Consider the following 19,435-nt stretch of genomic DNA (forward strand, 5'->3'; position numbering starts at 1 on the left):
AGTATCGAATGCACTAATGAGGAAAGAATGGCTGACTCAATACTTGGAGAATAATGTGTAGTGTCAATTACTCTCATTATAGAATAAAATAAAATAACTTTGTTTTATTCCACACTTTATTTTAAATAGTACGGCACGGGTTTCAGCATCTGATGCTATCATCAGGTGATGATAGCATTAGATGATATCCTGATGTTAGCATTGGATGCTGATACCCGGGTCGTGCTATTTAAAATAAAGTGTGGAATAAAATAAAGTTATTTAATTTTATTCTATAATGAAGCAATTCCACAAAGTAACGCCTGAAACCGTGTCTCAATTACTCTCCTTTCCAGGCTCTTTCAAACCCATTTCTAATGAACCTTATCACCAAGCACGCTTAATTGTGCGAGAGAAAAAAACTTGATCTTTTCTTTTCAGTGCACTTTTCAATGCTATCTTTGGAAAAAGCGTATTTTTTAAAAATCAATTACATTTTTATTTTCCTTCTCATTTTATCCAACTCCCCAAGCAGTGGCAATAAGCGGCATCATCACTGCGTGCGATGACTCGAGACAGTGGCGTAACTAGAAAAATGAATGATTTGAGGGGGGTGGAGGGGCCTAGGGGCAACGGGAGGTTCGGAAAAAGTTAAAAAAAATGACTCATCTCAATGTCTCAAATGGCTTACTGCTATGATATTAATTAATTATCTTTAACTTTGAGCAGATGCAGTAATTATATCTCAAAACTACACAATAGTTTTAAATAATTTTTTATTTCTCTGAGGCTTTGGGGGGGGGGGGGATCTATCCCCTCATCCCCCCATAGGTACGCCACTGCCTCGGGAGATGCCGTAACAACAGCCGTCCCCAGAATCAGCGGCAGTAGTCGCCGTCCCCCCCTCCGCCAGTTAGTTCCTTGCGTTTTGCCCCGAGTTCCTTCACATCGCACGCTCGCGGCAAAGCATTAAAAGCTCGTTCGCCCCGCGAGGACTCCACCGAGCGGTAGGCAGCATCAACGATTGATGCGACCTCCAAGGCCAACTCCTCTCTCTCTCTCTCTCTTGTGTTCCTCCTCTGATTCTGCCCCCTTCTTTTTCTCTCTCTCCACACTGCTGTGTCTGCGTTCCTATGCCGTCCGACCGCGATCGCCCGTATAAGGGCGGGACGTGACCCCGATAGTGGCGACACTGGTGGCCGTGAATGTCACTGCCACGCTCGTAGAGTAAATACGAGCATGAGTGATAATTCTGCGCAATCGAACAAGATTGAAAAAACAATATCCAAGATCTCGAGTTGATATCAAAACTACTGCTTCAAACCAAAATTGAGGCAGTCAGATTCAAAGGGGTGTAAATGGCAACAATTAAAATTTAGAGTTAATTACATCACTTGATAGGGGAAAGCCTACTCTCTTTGGTGGCATAGAGATATCAGTGGTAGCTTAGACAGGTGCTTATTTAGCGAGATTTAAAACAACTACTTAGTGAAAACTCAATTTTGTTTGAGCTTTAAACTAGTTTTGCACAAAACTTAGCTTTTGCCACTTACATCTCTTTGATTTTCACTGCCTCAATTATGCTTTAAAGAGCTATGATCAAACTGATGTTAACAAACGCAGTGGTGGGTCCAGAGAGGGGCTGGGGGATTATAGACTTTATTTTTAGAGCGGATTCCCACTAGATAAAATGGTAATTTTGCTCGGACCCGCACTACTGCTGGGAGGTTACCCCCAGACCCCACTTTCCCCCCTTGTCCCTATCCTGAATCAGTCACTGAGCGTATGACTGATTGCTGCGAAATCTCACCTGCAGAAAATACAATCTACAAAAAATTCAATCATTATGAAGTTGGTTGGCGCGCCATGGTTAATAAGGAAAGAGGATTCACGAACATTCTCAAGCAAAATCCTCGAAATGCGATGTCACCCAGGGAAAAGAATTGGTCCCCTTTACTGGCCCCGGAAGTGTCAAATTCACATGCCTGTGGCTTAGTTCGAGTGAGCTCTACCCTCACCTATCCAAACCAACTTTCGGGTTGTATCACTAAGTAAGTGAATGAAACTCCAATTACGGCCAAGTCTTTGCTTACGACCTTACTCGCAGTTTGGTAGCTAAAAGGCTTATTGTTGCATAATTCACAGGCGTACAAGATTAATCACTAAAATGCACCAACTTTATTCTCTGAACGCGGTGCTGCATTGAAAACTTGCGGGAAAATGAGTGTCACCGTCACCGCCTCCAAGAAGACGGCCTTCGCCACATGATTTGCTGTTTTCGAGTGCAATTACGTGAAGCGGCGATTCAAAAATTCGAATTCATTCTCGTTGAGTGAGTTTACTTCAGAAAGAAACAGTACTTATCCAGCGAACCACTCGAGTGAAATTTCCTGGGGTTTTCCGTAGAGTGCGTGCCACCAACTCTGTAGACGTTTCGATCTCCGACTCGGTAATAGCCATCTTTCATTACATTCGATTCTCCTCATGAAGATCAATTTGTATATCATCAAAACAATCAAAATAATTGGAGGCACGTAACTGCTGGAAGATCCTATAAAAAATTACCACTGGTATACATCAACTTACAATATATATGATTAACACTTACCCGGCGAACAACTTTTGAAAAATCTTCTCGGGATACCGCGCGGGTAAGATTATTTGAGAGCACCGACGTTTCGGGTACCGACTCACTACCCATTAGCCGTGAGAATGGGTAGCGAGTCGGTACCCGAAACGTCGGCGCTCTCAAATAATCTTACCCGCGCGGTATCCCGAGAAGATTTTTCAAAAATCAGCTTACAATCTCAAAAGTTTAAAATTTGTACCACGAAGCATGATTTGGAGTGAAATTATGTTTTCCCTTGCAAATTTTGTTTTATAGTTGTTTTCATTGTGTTTTATAGTTGTTTTTCTTCGAAATTTCTACCCTTTGTATTAGAATATATTTTTCTCTCGCACAATTGGATAGCTAAGGACTTGTAATATGTAAGACAAGCACACTTCATAGGCTTGATTTAGTGAGTGGAAAGGTAAGAGCCTAGCTCACCTCTGCCAGAATATCTCTGCCACTCTACCAGAATCAAATATTTATAATTGTTTAATTTGGCATCCGGAGATAATGGAGAAGAATATAATTAGACACGTTTATTTGCTTTAAAATGAGTTAAAAGTTAGAGAGAGAAGAAGCGGTGGACCGAGGAAGTGTGAATGGCGAAATGTGAAATTAGGAGTCTCTTGAGAGGACAGATATTTCTAGAGAGGAGAAAAGGAGGGTTTGTGTGAAGAAAGATATGAATTAAGCCGTGGTGAAGGATGGGCGGAAACTGAGAATAGTGCGTAGCGTAGTATTTAAAGAGGCAGATTTTTCATTAAGCAGCTATAATGAAGCTGTTTTAGTCACTCCGACTACAAAAAGGATAGGAGTGATGGATTTCTTTGTGCGACTGTGCAAAAAGACTTAAGACTCGCATTAAAGTCGTAGACATTTCATACGCTTAACTCGCCTTTTTATTGTAGCTAAGTGTTTTTGAATGGAACAATAAATAACCCCACCTGGCAACGAATCTTGGCTCAGTAGAGTTCCTTTATCTCTTAATTTAGCTTTTTAGTCCATCATCTTCATTTGAACTCAGGTGGGCCTGGGATGATTCAAGGGGTGATATAGTTCGTTGCTAGGATTTAAGTTCATGTATTTGCTGAGGACAATCAGTGACATATGTTTCTCATGGACTTTTTCCCATGATGTTAAGGTTTTTATTGAGCTTAAGCATAGGAAATCGTCTCCAGAAATGGTACTAAAAACCTTGGAGGTCGCTTAAATGAATGTAATGTCGATTCTTATCGTTTTAGAAACTGTGGTGGTGCTATCAATGTTTCATTCAATTTTATCTTGAAAAATCAGAGAAAATTACGCAAAATGAAATTAAACGTCAGTTTTCTCCCGATACCAAAAACAGGTTACATTAACCCGTGGTGATGAATAATGCTCACCAAAACGTTCGTTTAGTTTCAAAAATAAGTAATAAGTGCGATTTGTTTTGTTTCAAAACTTAAATTCTTAAGAATAAATTGGCAAGGGTCTTCTGAATATGTGATGAAAATTTCTCGATGATAGCATCAGTTTTAAACGTGTTACATTAAGGAAAAAGACCGATTAAGCGGGAGTAATACGTTCCCCTAAGACAGCGAGTATGAATGGGAGGATTCTCTATAGTTTTTGACTCATGTAATCTCTGTTCATGGATTTTATTGCCAATGTGTCATCCTATACTTGTTCCTTCCTCGGCTAAAGAAGAACATATCCCCGTGGTATGTCATCATTCGCTATAGCGATTCGTATACGATTTCTTCCTGCTCCATAATTCATGGGCGGTGGAGTCGATTCCCCGGAAGTAAGCGATGATCGCGAAGAAAGCCACGGGTGAAGGGAATGGAGTAATGGCTTGGAAGGAGGAGAGGGGGCGCCTTTGATTCAGCTTCTGTCATTTCATTAGTCACTGCGTGGTGCGGGACGGAGCTGCTTACTCATCAAAGGCACGAGAATAAGGTGGACGCGTCATTGGCTGCGACCTCACCTGCGAGCTGATTGTGGTTACGCACGGTGGAGAGAAATATCGGTGCTCATTTGCTTATTTATGGATTCAAGCAAGGGGACTATACAGAGGAGGCCCAATTCCATCCAATATAAGGCTAATTTCTGTTGCCACTTCGGTCGCATTTTAATCGGCTTTCAGAAATGTCCACAGCGAGGTGATGAGTGCAATGCTACAATATTTTTAGCCTAATGTGTGCTGGTATGTGTGGTGCTACCGAAGAATGATGGAGATAAAATAGATCGACCGAGTAAGTAACGAGGAAGTGCTTAGAAGAGTGGGAGAAAAGAGAAGCCTCCTAAAAACCTTGGAGAGAAAAGGGGATAACTTAGTTGGCCATATTATGAGACATGATGGCCTGATGAAATGATAGGACAGGTGGAAGGGAAGAAGGGCAAGGGACGGTCCCGATTGAATTACACAGGACAGTTTATAGAGGGTGTAACAGAGAAGAAATGCGTCGATATGAAAAGGCTAGCGGATAAGAGAGATGAATGGAGAGTTGCATCAAACCAATATTAGGATTGTTGATTTATGATGACAATAGAAAATGAGTTACATTCACCTCAAAGAGTGATTAACAGATTTTGCTATTGGTAGATCTTCTCGGTGTCACCTCAAAAACGGAGCGAGGTTACTGCAGCCCGGGCATTCCCAATCTATCCTCACACCCTGCACTGAATTTTTTCACTCTTTCCGGTACTATTCCGTCACATCGTCGGCAGTAAAGGAGAGCTTAACCCGGTCATAGAAAAATCATGTGTTCTACCGGAGAAGCATAAAATCTTGTTATCCCAATATCCTCATTGCTATGTACCCTAAATTTTGATTAATACGTAGAATTATCCAGCATCCATATAAACAATTATACTCATTCCTCCTGCTTATCATAGCGAAACTCACTTTCCCTTATTATTAAAATATTTTGTGCGAATTAAGGTAGCTTCGGTCAGGCTTACATGGAGGATTTTGCGAATCACCACAGCCTCTCTCTCCTCCCCACATAAACTTCTATCGTCAGTACACAATAAGTCTTATTCCGAAGAATAATCGCAGGCAGTCCTGTTCCCCTTCTTTCTATCTATACATCCTATTCTCTTTCTCTCATTTTGCCACTTGGCTATATGTCGTGCAGATCGCACGCTAACGTGTATTTGTGGTCAATGTATACCCGAGGGTTACTCCATGCCGATGCCTTACGTTGGGCTGATAAGGTTATCCTCTTCTATATCGGTAATGAAATACCCTTCAATTTGCTCGTCGCGTATCTAATGCCTTTAGAGAACGTAAGAGGAATATTAGAAGGATTACTGTGTTTTATACATCAATCAAGAAGAATTTAGTCAATAGAAGGTACATATTGGTTGTATTATGATCGGGAAATATACATGATGGGAAATCTGGTCGTGTTCGGTGCAGGAGACGTCATTCTTCTATCTTACTCTAATTTTAGCATCTACTCCCTGTTTAGTAGTTCCCCTGTCCAGACCCTCTGTCTCCTCCGTATCCCCTCTTCCGCTTCTTGCCAACTATGCCAAGCACATCATCGTTCCTTTCCCTCTCCATTATTCTCCACACCCATGTCTCCAGTGGCGTAACTAGGAATATGCTTTGGGGGGATGGAAGGGGGGGATTGGGAAGGGCGACCTCCCACCGCCCCCCGTTTGAGAAAATTTTGGTAAAAATGACATGCCTGCAAATACCTTTTACATAATTTTGGCACTTAAAATTTGGGTTTCATTAAAAGGTTACGTTAAAATTTGCTCAGGGACGCCGACTTACAAAAAATATTGGGGGAGCCCAAACCGGGGATCTTGCCCCGGGAAATTTTATTAGTAGTGAATTTTAAGTATTTTAAGTATTTAAACAGAATCATATGATCAACATTAGAACCCTGATAACTCGAATCTCGATATATGGACAATCCGGGGAAAATCGACAAGCCTGACAATTTTTTTCTCACACCCATAACGAATTTTTGAGGGGGCTCGGGCCCCCTCAGGCCCCATGGAGTTGGCGCCACTGAATTTGCTATATGTCAAAACTAGACAATAGTTTTGAAAAGTAAAAATTGAAATAGTTTTGAATATTATTTACATTTGTCTGAGGCTGTGGGAGGGATCTATCCCCCTCATCCCTCCCCATAGTTACGCCACTGCATGTCTCTAACGCCTCCAGTTTTTTCTCGTCCTCCTTTCTCAGTGTCTACGTTTCCACACCGCAAAATATGTTCTTCCAATCTAGAATTATTAGCCTTTTCAGTAAACTCCTCTCATTACCTCTTTTCTGTTAAACAATCCTTAACTGACCAGTTCGTATAAGGAAATCAGACTTCTCGAACCGTAGTTATCCAGCCTCTTCATCAGCCATGCATCAACCCCTTCGCGCTCTGTCTTTTTCGCTCTTTTAACTTTCATGGCGCAAATGACCTAATTCGTCAGTCGCCTTCACCTTGTAACATATAATAAAGGATTGAAAATGGAAAAATAAATACATATTTATTTAAAATCTCCCTAAAATGTTTGCTTTCTCCTAAATATTTCCCGATGGCGTAACTTCACGCATTCCACCATGCGCGGACCTGAATGTTTGGGATGTTTGCTTTAACATATTTGCATTTCACGAGCTGTAAATATCGAGCGAAAATACAATCAACTTCATTGAGCTGCATGACCTGTGACATTGTTATCACTATCAACCGCAATAATTTTTTGAATCTTGCGTTATCCTCCTAAAATTTCCGGATGTTAGAGATTAGAACGTGTTTAGACATTTTTTATTACTTAATTTTCAAAATATTACGTCTGAGAAAATAGTGTGGAGACAATTTACAATAGAATTTCAGGTGAATGATCGTATGAATCTGAAGTATATACTTTGGAAATTTCAAGTTGATTTTTGTAAATGAGTTCACTTTTAACGTAAGGTACTTCACGAATAAACCCCGGCCGACCGAAGGCGATGATGGCCAGCTACGGAGGGCTTCCTCAGAGAAATTGAGTCCGAGAGACTGCTGATGCACCTGAGCTCACGGCCGTCCTTATCGAGCCGGGCGGAGTGCACTCCGAAACACTGAAAACTGTTGAGCAGCGGTTGTGTGGCGGCGGCAGGTATAAGAAAGGTGATCTGAGACAAAGCAGGGGGCGTAGCAGAGTCGGGCAGGGGCCCTGGAACAAGGTCACTGGAACCGGAATACTGGAGGAGGGAGTGGGGGGAGGAGTTTTAGATCTACAGGGCTGGAAGAAGAACTGTGAGGGTTTCCTTAAAAGGCGGGGGAGTATGGAGTGGTGCTTCGGATGTGGATGGAACACAGGATGGGGAAGACGTATACGGATGAGGGCAAGGGAAGAGAGGCCTCCTTCAAAGAGGATGCGACTTGCGAGCCTCTTACGAGGAGGAACGTTCCCTCGCGTCGGAAGGTTTAAGTGGACGCATTACTCTTGCTTGGTCAGTCGTATTTTCTCTCGTGTCTTCGCGTAGTACTCGTTTAAATCCCAAGCAAACATCGTTAAATTTTCAGGGTATATACTGCATTGTATAGGTACTGAGGTTATTATACAAGCGGATACTATGCGGGGAGTAGATTCTGGAAAGTGTGTTAAGAGGAAAATTTTTAGATGGGTGTGAAACAGGTAGGTAGAGAATAGGAATTTTAGATAAAGTAAAAAAAATAACCATTATTCTGCATTGAAAAGGGAAGTTTAATTTTGATTAGGGAAAAGACAGGAGTCGATTAAGTTAGTACTTCATGCGAACCTGCCTTAACCGGTAAAAAATAATATTAATATTTGTTTAGTGCTGATCTGAGTGTATAAATCTGTGCTCATCAATTTCAAGATGATATGATACTGTTCAAGGAAATAACCGCAGGAATACGGAGAGAATCTTTCCCTTAAATGCATTCATCACTCGGCCTCAACTGGTCGTATTTTGACTTTTTTCAAAACTTGCTTGAAACTAAGGCCATCATCTCGAAGTTTTTTTGATGATGTAGAATATATCTTTTTTCGTAATTAATCTGCATGTCCTAGGAAACATAATGAAATACACTTTTGTATGTTCCACAAGAGTTTTTAATCCCGACCCAGGTTTCGGCAGTACACACTGTCATTATCAAGGTGAATATACAAACATTTTGCGAGCTTATATAGCTTAGGGAGAGGGGGGTTAAGGCAGGGAGGAGGTGGTGATGGTGGGAGGGGAAAGCTAACGAGGAATAGTTTCCTCAAGGTCAGTGGGTTTACTTGCCGAGTCCAGCAGAACTGATAATAAAGGGGAGGAGTTGGAGGGGTACAAAAGGTCGTTAACCACCCTTACATTTTTGTTTCGACATGCTCTTAAAATTTCCAACTGCTCAAGAAAATCCATCTTTTTACCTTTACACACATTGTGGAGAACCTTGACATTGAAATCACTGCTATGGTTGCAGTCTAACAGATGTTTGGCAAAATTAGAGGTTGAATCGCCTCTTACCCAACACTTCATATGTTCATTTGTCCTAGTTTTTATGGCACGTCCGGTCTGACCAATATACACAGAATTACAATTAGGCTTATTGCAATACAAATTATACACACCGCTTTGGTCCTTGTCAATAAATTTATTAAAAAAACCAAAATTTATTGACAAGGACCAAAGTGGTGTGTATAAATTGTATTGCAATAAGCCTAATTGTAATTCTGTGTATATTGGTCAGACCGGACGTGCCATAAAAACTAGGACAAATGAACATATGAAGTGTTGGGTAAGAGGCGATTCAACCTCTAATTTTGCCAAACATCTGTTAGACTGCAACCATAGCAGTGATTTCAATGTCAAGGTTCTCCACAATGTGTGTAAAGGTAAAAAGATGGATTTTCTTGAGCAGTTGGAAATTTTAAGAGCATGTCGAAACAAAAATGTAAGGGTGGTTAACGACCTTTTGTACCCCTCCAACTCCTCCCCTTTATTATCAGTTCTGCTGGACTCGGCAAGTAAACCCACTGACCTTGAGGAAACTATTCCTCGTTAGCTTTCCCCTCCCACCATCACCACCTCCTCCCTGCCTTAACCCCCCTCTCCCTAAGCTATATAAGCTCGCAAAATGTTTGTATATTCACCTTGATAATGACAGTGTGTACTGCCGAAACCTGGGTCGGGATTAAAAACTCTTGTGGAACATACAAAAGTGTATTTCATTATGTTTCCAGCGAACAAGTTCCACCAAATATCGCCATCCAACCTTAAGCTGATCTGCATGTCCTATTTGATAATTTACCCTCTGTAAAATAATGATGATTAAATTACGTGTTCGATTTAAACATAAATTCCAGTTTGACTTACAATTAGTGGAAGTTACTCACACTTATAATTAAAATCACTTTACTCGTTTAATATACACGAAGTGTTTCTCGTTATGAATTCATGCAGGCAAATATAGACAAGGGTCTGTTCATAAAACTTTGAGATTATAACCGAAGCCACAAACAAAAATATGTCAGGGAAAGAGAAATTAATAATTTCAGTATTAACTTTGTGAAAGCGTTTCTCATTTATAATTAAAAATAACTTTGTTCCAATCCTCGCTTTAATTAGTTCAAAATCCCGTTTTTAAAGCTGCGGTAAACCAGCTGAGAAACTCCAGTCGCTTTATAAATTAAACAAAGATATTTTTCGTTTTGAATTCAGGGAAACAAGACCGGTCGAACAGGAGTGATTTTTTTCTCCTGAGAGGAGATGGGCCAGTGGAGATGGACTCTGTCCATTCCGATTCCAATCACTTTCCCACCTCACACACCCGCGTCAGCCTCTTACAAGAACCCCCCGGGACAAGCTTAGCCGAACAAATCACGAAGAGGACATTATTTTATATCCCAAGAGGCAGACTCGAAGTCATTACGACGACCGTGAGCTGATTTCCAGTTAGACAAAAATACGCAATTTCTACGTACGATAGGAGATTTTTTGTTCTGCTCTTCTAAACTTTGCCGCATCTTTTGCAACTTGGCATTTTCAATGTGTATGGAATATCGAGCGCGAGAAATGAGATTGGTATGCTGGAAGCAAAATCTTCTTTTTTAAATTTCCGATTTTCAAGCCGAGTGACGATTTTTTTTCATATCGTTTACCTATTCCTTAGCAGCTCTCTGTATCGCTTTTTGCGGTACTTTTGAAATTGGATTATGATTACCAACTCTCGACACCGAAAAATTTAGGTTATGAAGATGTTTAAGAATTAAAATTTTCCTTGAAAATATCCTTTTTAGTCCCTTAACTGGTTCGCAGCTTATTGGATTTCTCCAAAATTGTCTATTCCTTGTCATCAGAATCGGATTTGGAGCAGACGCGTTGACGATACGGCGAATTTCAGCCGTGGTGCAAAAAGAAATGGCATTAATTGTTTTCCGTCAAAAAGATAATTTTAGGCTAGGCGACAGTAGTACTGAAGTTTTACGTCAGGTCTCTGCCGCGCTGCTGTAATGATATCACAGTCTTTATGGTTTTGGCAGCGTAAAGATATATTGTTTAGCTGTGACAGTTTCGCTATCCCTCTTTAATGGCGAAACATTGTAATCTACGCCTGAGGGATGCTAATATGCGACCGAAACCCAACGGTCTGCGCTGCCAAGAAGTCAATCATGTTGAATATTGGCATTATCACCTCAACTCACTATTATTTTCCATTTTTTTGTTAAGTAGAAGTCTTAATATAGTGTTCCATAAGATTCTCAATGTGGGCATAAGACACCCTCAATGCATATTTCCCCTATTTCAGCGACATAATCAGATGAAGGCTTGTTTTCACGTCCATTCCTTAAACATGGTAGCTGTCAAAGTTGAAGAGGCCAAAGATGTTCATTTATTTACAGTGATTAATTATAATATACTTACACTCCACTCAAATTACTCGCTGTAAATTCTTAGTTTTACACTGATATTCTTAGAATTCCAGGTGATAACGTTGTAAGCTTCGTAGGTAGGGAAGCTGAAATTTCATGACGATATTCACGTTAAGGAAAGATTGGCTAAATAAAATATCAGGAGAGGATATGTTGAAGTTTGCTGTTCACTTTGTACCCCAATGCACTCAGAGAATACAATATTTTTAGGACTTTTATGAAAAACTGAAAGGAATCCTTTTTCCTAACGTACGTAACTTTGTGAGTACAATTAGAGTGACTTCTGGGTCTGCCAAATCTAATTTGTTTTTTTTTCTTTACAGGTAAGACACCTATCATTAAGAAACCTTTACTTGAAGCTCACCAATTTTCAGGTATGTGTTCATATTAATGTGTAGTCAGAATTTAGAGTTTTATCTACTTAGTAATTACTAGTCCATGAACTCTGTAAGGTTGGACGATAAGATATCTTAGTAAATGTGAAGGAATCGGTAAAAAATTCGCATGAGTTCCATAGAAGCGTCTTGTATCTGGGTTTACCTCATTCCTATATGTTACGTTTTTAGTTCTTCGCGCCAGTCACTGAGGCGTGGGGCAGCGTCGGGCGCCTTACGAAAATAATTTATCAATCGTTATGGTTTTCTGTTTTCGTTGAATTTATTCTGGGATGCGTGGTCCGGACATCTCTCGAGCTAGTACCCCTCCCTTTACGCCTCGACCCCCTTTCCGCGGAAGCCGAATTCGCGAGAGGCATCGGAAGAATATAACCGCGAATCGCTTCAGGAGGCGTTGCTTTAAGAAACGGAAAAAACATGCAATGATCAGTATGTAAAGGTGAAGCTCCAAAATAAAATCATGCGTGCCATTCAGGGTATCTGCTTATAAAGCTTTACTTTTTATTGGAGCGAAATGTCACCCGAAAAATTTGCAAATCCAGGTCAATAATTATAGGTCTAATTTTTCCAAATATCTTAATACCCATCTTATGTCTTAATTTTGGCCTCAAATTTAAGAATTTTTGAAAAAAAACTATTAAAATGTCTTTTGTCTATTGGAAACAAAGCAAAATTGGAAGAAAAAAAATGATGACGTCAAATGGGCGGCCATTTCCATCAAGTAGTATCATTGTACATGTACAATCCTTATACTGATGGAATTTAGAAAATTATCTACTCTTTTAGATAGACTAATGGCATTTTCCACTAGATAATATCCGTGAACTATCATTACCTTAATGGAATTTAGAAATTTATATGTTATTTTAACCTCCATTTCATGGAATTTACATCGAATTTCCACTGGGAAGCATTTCCATATATTTCAACAGTTATTTGAAGAATGATTTCACTTCATAGTGCGATTTCAAATGACCAAATAACTTCTTCAAGTGAGTTATTTACCGTTATGATGATGCTGCTTCAAGGAAAAACATGTGTTTGGATGAGTTATTGTTTTGTTCTCTTAATTCTCTGGCACATTATGAGACAAACATAGCAATCATAAACAGATAGCCATGACGTATTAAAAAAAATGTATTTTATAGTTAAAATACATTATTCAATCTAGTTTTAAATTTCAGTCCCAAATTTCATATTTCGTGTACAGATATTTTTATTTTTTATTTTTATTTTATTCTCAAACCACCGGATACAGCTCTTATTGGCCATTTTACACCGGGGTGTTCAACAAATGTAACAAGTAAACGTACACAAACGACCATACCCTGGACCGGGGAAACCTACCCAGGCGGGACTCGAACCCGCGACCTCTTGTTTGGCAGGCGAGAACGTTACCCTGCCGCCACCGAGGCCGGCAATATGAATATGACTTGGTAAAATAATGCCTCGTTCACATAACGATTGTCCGAGCGATCGTCCTAACGATAGTTGGCCGAACTAGCCGTGTGAATGTATGTTCCGAGTTGCCACTTTACGATGGTTGGGCGCTGGGAACGGAACCGGAAACGGAAGCGACAAGAGAAAGACATAAAGTTCGTGAAGCTCTCTTCGCTCTATTTTTTTCATGGATTTGTCCTAGGAAAGAAGCTTATGGGCAGAAGAAAAATATTTCGGTAAATACACGTTGAACACAGTAATATCTTGACCCTGCATTCCTCAACAGCTTTGCTAACCGTCAATTTCCCATTCACCTTAGATGTCAGCCAGTGCTGTAGTTGCGAAAAAAATATAGGCGGTACTTACAAAAATTTGCCCACAGCTGAACATGCGTTATACGTCCGGCCGCGATTGAAATGTCAAACTCCAACTCTTATATTAGTTCCAAGTTTTGCCACGAGATAACTCTGAACAAATAAATAATCATTTCCGATTTTTCTCTCTGAAGTCCATTGGACAATTTACAGTAGGGCTATTTTTTCTACAGATTTTAAAAGGTAGTTCAACGGTACGCTTATAACGAGTTTGGATTTTAGGGGGTACGCCGTACCGGCTATACTACAGCACTGATGTCAGCACTAGAGGGCAGCATAGGTTTTAACCATCGTCGTGTGAATGCACGATAGTTCCAACGATTGCTGGAACAATCGTAATCTTAACGAGGCTTAAGCATTTCTGAGGCCTCTTTCTCTCCACTAGTTCCTCGAATCGGAAGATACATTTAATGGAGGTGTGGGGACGGACCTGCTGAAAAGAGCGGGACGCACTCGTCCCGTGCCCGCTCTCCCGTGGGGCGCACTAAGCACGGTCGCTTATCCCTCCGCACGTAATAGGCTTATGCATGGAGATAGGATTTCGCTCCGGTTCGATTTTTAAGGTCCGAGAGAAGGACGAAGGAGTAGGCCCTTCCTCTCTCTCTCCCCCTAAACATGCGCAAAGGGCATTTTGCGATGGGGGTTCCTCAGGGCGGATGCTAAGGCCCACAACACTTGTATCCCCCTTCGTCCCTTGTTACAAGAGAGGCAGGCTGCGCACACTTGGAAGGGTTTTCGATCGCCAAAGACCCTCGCTCACTGGCCGGCTTAAGTCCCGAGGGTGTCGTACTACCTACCTTCTCTATCCTGCGAGTGTCATATTTTTGGGAAGTCGGAGGTGGAGTTGAAAACCATTGCGATTTTAAATCCAGTTCAGTTATTATTTTTTTCAACTCTCTTGAATGTTTCACCCAAATATACTGCCCTGCTTGATTTTATTTTAAAGCTCTACAACACGTGTTTCGATTGGATCGGGTTTGATGTGGTGGCTAGTGTTGGATTCCCACCCCGTGGGCTCGAGTTCGAATCTCGGCGATGGCAGAGAGTTTTGAGAGGCTCCCCGATCCCTTCTTGAATGATGTGTGGAGGGCACTTCGAGCACAACATTCGGTCCGTCGGATGGGACGTAAATCCGTTGTCCCCTTGGTGACTTTCGTTAATATTTGGCTAATGTCGACGCTGGGTTTCTCTCCGACCTTCCCTCCTCCTCTTCTCCTTTCCCTCATTGCACAAATGACCTCAGATTTAGGTCGCCTCCTACAAATGCCATACTGCCATCGATTGGCTTGCAGTCATTATCTGTTATTGCATGGGAATCGAAAACCATGCCAATCGAAACTCGTGATTTGAGCGTGTTTTTCCTGTTTTTATATTTTTGTCTATTTCTTTGGTGTGAGTGGGTCACTGGCGTAAGCTGAAGCTTCGCAAACCTGAGTGTGTGTGAATGTGATTGAGACCTACACGGAAAAATGTTCCTCTGAGCAAATCCGCGAGGTTCGTGAGTGTGAGCGTGATTTTCCTGGTTTTATATTTTTGTCTATTTCTTTGGTGTGAGCGGGTCACTGGCGTAAGCGGAAGCTTCGAAAACCTGAGCGTGATTTAGACCTACGGGGAAATTTTTTCCTTAGAGAAAATCTGCTTAATGAGTAAGTGAGCTTGCGCGATTGTTTGTTTCATATTGCTTCAGCTTAATTTTTGTGTATAACCCCACTGTCATCCTTTTAACTTCTCATCCCACCATCTTTTTGCCCAGCAAAGAGTACGGTATTGGGGAATTTATTTTTTTTTCAACTGTTAAACGGCCTTAGATTGTTCAATCACTTAAATCGAAACTCGTGTTGCAGAGCTGTAAATTAAAGTTAAGAGGGCAGTATGATATCTTTGTTTATCATTTGATATGCTGTTCCACGTTATCTCTCTGGAAAAAGTTGACTTTATTTCATCCAAACAGGATATTTTGTTGTTGGTGAGAAATGGCATGCTTGGTGTCAATATTTCCATGGTTGGAAAAATGCTACCCGCGTCCGATGACGGTAAGGTGAAAGGGTGTCTAGAAGACGAATGGGAAATATACGAAGTACTTCCAGACGCAGACGTTTAAAGCTATATATCGCTGGAAACTAAGAAAGCCCAGAGAGATGGAAACAATCAATGAATGTTCGCGTAGTTTTGCGAACACAAACACATAAAGGAAACGAGAACGAGGGTGTGCCTTGTTCCTCGGGCAATCCTAACATCACTCCCCCGTGACAGGCCGTAGTTTACCTTTATACCCGGGGGTAAAACTTGTTTAAAATGTATGATAGCATCTGAAAATTTTTAGGGGATATAGAGAAGGTCGTTTAAATTAACTGCATGAGCAGCAGCAGAATTATTCGTTATAATTGTATATAAGAATATTTAGTACAAAATTGAGGAAAATATTTATTTTTGAAACCATCCCAAAAGAATGTGTGACTGAAATGTTCGAGCACGTCTCCTTCGGGTGGGAAACAACTGAATACGTGTGCGTGACACGAGTATACAAGGCTGTAGTCTTTCATTCCAATATATGAAACTCGAGTGGACATCGAAAAAAGACTGATGGTGCATATACATATAACCAAAGCCTTGATATTAGAAATTGCTCCACAGATTAGTATCGAATTTCTCGTATCGATTTCTTTTAGCCCAGATCTTAAAACAGTAGAGGTAGGGCACGTGTGAAAAAAAAATATGAATGGAGGCGAAAAATTTCGATAGTATTATTTTCGATTAATATTGAAAACATTTATCCGTTTAATATTTCATTCATTTCAAGTAACAAAATAACCAGATATAAAATAATCATAAGTATATAGTACTCATACAAAATAAACAGGTCGTGCAGCGAGTTGGAAGCTCGTGAATCTTAAGCAAAAGTGCATCCGCAGACATCATTCGTTAATCACGAGGTAATGTACTCACAATTGGTTTATGATACTGGCTAATTATTGCCACATCACAGAAAACAGCACATAATATGTACTACTGTCACATCGGGCAACAAACAATGACCTGGGTAGGTATAACTTACCCAGGTGGAACTCGAAACCGCGACCTCTAGTTTGGCTGGCAAGGTCTTTACCTCGCTACTACCGAGGCCGTAAAAAAAATTTCCGGTACCGGGAATCGAACCCGGGCCTCCCGGGTGAGAGCAGGGTATCCTAACCACTAGACAATATCGGATTATTGAATATTTGCCTATAATATTTATTTTTGAACCTCATAATGATATTTCTGCATCCAAAAGATATTAAAAACTCAATTTCAATGTCGTTTTCGATGACTCAATCAATCGATGCAATAGGGATTATAGGTTGATTCTCGTTAATCGATGGTGAATAGGATATAATCGCATTGGTTGTCCAATGAAGATGACCCAGATCCAGAGTGACCTTGCTTGATGATAGCACGCTTGTGATTTGAATGACAAATGATATGGGGTTGGTATAGAGGTTTTCCATGAGAGTCATGCATGAAAATGTTTCTGGCTCAGTCAGTCGAAATGGAAGCATGGGAAAAATTGTGCTGCCAATTAATTAGATGTCGGAGTAGATGCCACGCTACTCACAACTAACTACCAACAAACGTAAAATGGGTTTTGTCACGATTTCAAAACATGAAGAAGTCTAATTCTCCCTTAACTCTTCCTAGAACTTCCTCGCAGTGGCATTTACGTGTGGTTATAGGGCAGCGCTGGGACCGGAATTTAGAATGCAAAATGAGACTTGATTTTAAAGTACACTTTCATTAAAAAAGGTATACGCTAAGTATGTGCGCTTGATAAAAAAAACAGCGTGTTATTAAGCAAAATATCTTATTAAAGTTAGCCTATGCCTGCTCTTATCAGTGTTGTAGCTTAGGTGCTTCTTCATTTTATTCTGTAATTTTGATAAAATTTCTTTAAAATAGCAGTTTTTCCCGTAGCTGATTATTATTATTTATTTCATTTTTATTTTACTTTTCAATCCACTCACTTTTGTTTGCCTCATCTCTTACAACTCTCAAATACCCTCTATCATTTATAGACAACCGCTGAAAAAAATCAAATATTTCTTATTAAAAATACCAAATCTGAAGATACTAATTAATTTTAAAAGAAAAATAGAAAGTTATATGAGAGAAGAGGAGTTACAGGATAGAAAGAAATGGAAGCTGAATGCAGGGAAACGAAGTTATATCCAATATAATGAAAGAATAGTTTTTTTTAATAATTACTAGTTAGTTGCATAAGGGACAGTCAATATCTTTTATCAAAGTCACGACGTTATTGCCACTGGGTATGTAATTACCTTGAGGAAACCCGTGTATTCGTATTTCAGCAACGAATGACTGATTAATAGCAAGTGTTCGGAATTAAAAGTTTAGACGCTCAACTTGACATCGTTCTCACGTTTTACCTTGCATTAATGGTGGTAATTAATTACTCAAGTGTCATATTAGTCATAATCACTTTCTATCTTATTGCACTCGTAAATCTTCGGAGATCATTGCATAAAATGGAATCAGGCCACCGTTTGAACGCTGACCGTAGCAATGAAGCTCGGCAGATTACGAGAGCAAGTGAAAGTAATGAGCGGCAAGAGAACTTTCATTAAATTTCGCGCATGACTTCCGGAAAACATTTCCTACCTCAACGGCATCGCTCCCGATCCTGAGGCTGGCGAGACGAAAGTAAACACAAAACATTCTTCGAGCAATTGCGGAGCTCGAAGAATGTTTCGGATCGTCTTAGCTTCGCCAGACTCTGTTGGCAACTCTATAGATTCTTTAATGGTTCCAGTTACCGCCGGCGATTGTTGGAAGTAGTTGTCGTGAATAAATGAGCTTCACAGCTTAATTGTAAAATATTTTCTCAAAGGGCGGCACTGAAAGATTCGGATCCATAAAATATGCAGGCAGTCTAAGATCTAGGAAGCGGTAAAAAAATTGTTTTTCTTCAAGATTAATTACACTTATACACTTGGGAAAAAATACTCTCACTGCTTTTATATCTGTAGTTAGATCCAATATAATGACCCTAACATAGTTTGTCTGACTGAAAATATTTAAGAATACATGAGCTTCGACGGTGTATGTAGTGGGTGTTATGAGATTACTACTGGTGTGCTGTAGTAGTGCATTGAGCGCATATTGGTTGGTATCCGAATGGTTACGAATAACCAAAACAGGTTGATGCGAAGCGGTGAAATAAAGACTGATTGATAACTTGTCAGGTGGTATTATTGAGGGAGAGCTGTATCAAGAGTAGTTGTTGTACTATCTTACTACTGTTTACTATTTAACACTTAACTAATTAAGTAAACGGATTATGTTTTAGTGGCCAATGGGCATGAATACCCACTTAGGGTCCCTTTACTTCGCTATTACTAAAGTCTTCTAACGATTAAGGCAGGTTTGCATGGGATATTTAAGAAGTATTCAGGAAGTTTCCCCACTCTTCATGGATATCTCTCTTCCATTCACAATAAGGTCTACTCCCTTCCATTCCTTCTAAAAATCCCATTCTGTTCCTTCCTCTCCTCAGTTTACCCAACATTTTACTTTCCAACACTTGTTTTCAACACCCTCATCCTGCTCAGTACTCATTGTTGGAAAAGAATATCACATCAATTGAAAATATATGTTGGATTCGAGTGCATTGTCTATGAAAATTAAAAAATTAAAGGGTAGCAAACTCCGCACCTCGCCGTGATACCTTTCTCGAAGCCAGCCACGTCCGCCAGTCCACTGACGGAGGAATTATATGTAAA

The 19,435-nt window shown here is 40.3% G+C and overlaps 1 protein-coding gene and 1 non-coding gene across 2 annotated transcripts in view; one reads left to right on the forward strand and one right to left on the reverse strand.

Moving 5' to 3' along the window:
• LOC124159631 (capon-like protein) overlaps positions 1–19,435 on the forward strand; it is a 642,357-nt gene that overhangs the window by 53,577 nt on the left and 569,345 nt on the right. The gene's annotated exons all lie outside the window — the stretch shown is intronic.
• Trnae-cuc lies at positions 16,797–16,868 on the reverse strand. Its single transcript has one exon. It is a non-coding gene; the product is annotated as a tRNA-Glu (tRNA).

Source organism: Ischnura elegans, chromosome 5, assembly GCF_921293095.1.
Source record: "Ischnura elegans chromosome 5, ioIscEleg1.1, whole genome shotgun sequence".
NCBI lineage: Eukaryota > Metazoa > Arthropoda > Insecta > Odonata > Coenagrionidae > Ischnura > Ischnura elegans.